This window comes from Neophocaena asiaeorientalis, unplaced genomic scaffold (assembly GCF_003031525.2).
Source record: "Neophocaena asiaeorientalis asiaeorientalis breed wild unplaced genomic scaffold, Neophocaena_asiaeorientalis_V1.1 scaffold150, whole genome shotgun sequence".
Lineage (NCBI taxonomy): Eukaryota > Metazoa > Chordata > Mammalia > Artiodactyla > Phocoenidae > Neophocaena > Neophocaena asiaeorientalis.
The window spans coordinates 14,861,819-14,864,454 of NW_020176571.1; the positions used below are offsets into that span (position 1 = coordinate 14,861,819).

At 48.8% G+C, this 2,636-nt stretch overlaps 1 pseudogene; it reads right to left on the reverse strand.

The window, feature by feature from the left end:
- Positions 1–413: 413 nt before the first annotated feature.
- On the reverse strand, positions 414–2,264 carry LOC112391720 (ferritin light chain pseudogene; annotated as a pseudogene).
- Positions 2,265–2,636: the final 372 nt, after the last annotated feature.

Genomic DNA, 2,636 nt, shown 5'->3' on the forward strand with positions numbered 1-2,636 from the left:
TTATATTTATATTTATATTCCAATTCCAGAGTAACCAAGGTCTTCCTGGTTATCTGAGAAGCTGTCCTATATTTCGAGGGATTTTAAGACCTGGGGTGGGGGGTGATTGATCCTCTCCTTTGAGTCTGGTGCATTCTCTGAGTGAGGGCAACAAATGGTCTAAACATGGTCTTTGAGTTACTAAACTTGCTGGAATTACTGGATTTTGGATTATACAGTGTGTAGAAAGAAACCTCTTGATGCAAGTAGTTTGCAAGCCTAGAATATTTTGTTTTCCTCTGCTACAAGCTTTATTGTTTCCAGCTGGTCCATGGCTTGGGCAAGGACTCCAAGATGGTTAAAAAGCTGCCTAGTGGCTGCAGGGAGAGGCTCAGGCAGAAGCCCTGAGGCTGCTAGGCTTCTCAGGTTCCTGGTCATGTTTGAGGGTGAATGGTACTTGCCCAGCCCAGCCTGGGGGCCTCCAGCCTGCAGAGGGCAGTCAGGTGGGTGCTGACTTCGGGATGAGTTTCACCTGCTCATTCATCTCTTTAAGGAAGCGGCTTCCAGGAAGTCAGACTGAGTCTGCGCGAGCAGAGCGCAGGGCACGCAGATCCCAAACCGCTTGGTTCACGTTCTTCTCCAGGGCCTTGGCGGCTTCCGCGTCGTCCAGGGTTTCACCCCACTCCTGGTGGGACAGCTTCTGCTTGTCCTGGAAGATGGCGTGTCTGACGCACTGGTTTTGCATCTTCAAGAGACACCCGGCACCCTGGCGCTTCTCCTTTGCCAACTCGCAGAAGCCGTGGCCCAGGCCTTCTAGAGCCACATCTTTGCGGTGAAAGTAGAAGCCCGGAGAGAGGTAGGTGTCAGAGGCCTGCAGAGGCAGGTTGAGCGGGAAGTTGACTGCGGCCTCCACCTAGGTGGACTTTTTCTGGCGAATCAGGGAGCTCGCGGTTGGTTGGCAGTAAGGAGCTAAACACAGAAAGTGGTATTGGCTGGTTCTGGAGGCAAAAGATGGTGGGGAAGATGGTCCAGGAGGTTGCAACTGGGAAAGAGGGTGGTCAGAGGCTGGAAGAAGGGGCGTCCCGGGCTCTGTTCTGTACAAACGCCGTTGAAGCGAGACAACGGGTACGCGGGGCCGCCGGGTGCCCTGCGAGCTGAAATCACTTTTGAGAAACTTTTTCGGGACTTGACCTCACTTACAGTACAGGATGTATATCCAAATATATATATCTGAATAAGTTTATGTTCTCTCCAGTTGTAAAAGGTGTATTTAATTATTTGTTAAACACTTTCAGAAACTTTCTGGGATGACTTCTAGAATAGATTCTTGTGTAGTAAATAATCTTATACCTGCTTTGAAAACTGCTTCCACCTTCTTTTGGAGAATTAATGATGCTTCCTTAGCTCAAATATGTGGTTTTCGGTGAGGCTGACTTTCTCTGCCACAAGATGGGCCTCTCACCGTGCCTCATTTTCCAAGCACCAGAATGCTTGATCAGGGATGGGAGAAATTAGTTGGACCAATCAGAGACTTTCCGTAGCTTTTTATTTCTTATTTTTTTATTTTTTATTTTTTGGTGGTACCCGGGCCTCTCACTGTTGCGACCTCTCCCGTTGCGGAGCGCAGGCTCCGGACGCGCAGGCTCAGCGGCCATGGCTCACAGGCCTAGCCACTCCGCGGCATGTGGGATCTTCCCGGACCGGGGCACGAACCCGTGTCCCCTGCATCGGCGGGCGGACCCTCAACCACTGCGCCATCAGGGAAGCCCTCCGTAGCTTTTTTTTAAAGGAGAGGGTGATGGGCGCTTTTCTCTGTGGTCTCGTAAGAATGGTGCTGGATTACCCATATACAGCCACGGAACTTCTAGAAGCAATCATCTTTATGCTCTTGATTCTCCACTTGTTACTCCAAGGCATCATTATTGCCTTAAAGAAGAGAGCAAGAAAACGGAATTTCAGGGTTTTTCTTTTTTCTTCCAATAAACAAGGTTTCGAGAGTCACAAGAGAGGACCTGAAGGAATTTGGACTCAGAGTTTAGACTACGGCTTATACAATTAGCTAGAAACTTGAAGAATGAGATTGGCCTCATCTGTACACTTGAGACCAGAGGAGGGCACCTGGGCTAGGGAAGATGGGGCATTGCTTATAGGAGATCAGAGTTGGAGTGAGAGGTCCTCACTTCGTCCAGGTGAAGAGGAGTTGGGTCAGGATTAGGAGGCTGATGAGTTTCACCGGTGGCTTCTTGAGGCAGCCAGTGGGAGCCCAGCTGATGCCTGTAGCTCATCACCCTTCTAGGGTGCATCTCATGCTGTGTGTAGACTGACTTTGATAAGCTCTGTTGAAGTCCAGTCTGTATGTTTCACGGGTCCAGTGCACTTCTCTCCCTGTTTTTACCTCTTTTCTCCAACGACATGGTAGGGAGGAATCTTAGATCCAGAAGAATGATTTGTTTTTCCCCCATACAATGAGCAGTTTTCTCAACCCCATCTAATAAACAATCCATTCTTTTCCCATTACTCAATTGATATCATATGTAACACTTACATATATAAATGGGCCTGTCTCTGGCAGGCCACCATTTAAAATAAGAGGCCTCAAACGTCCTGCGTTTTCCATAAAAGCTGAAGGACAGAAGGAAAGAGCTGTGGAATACACC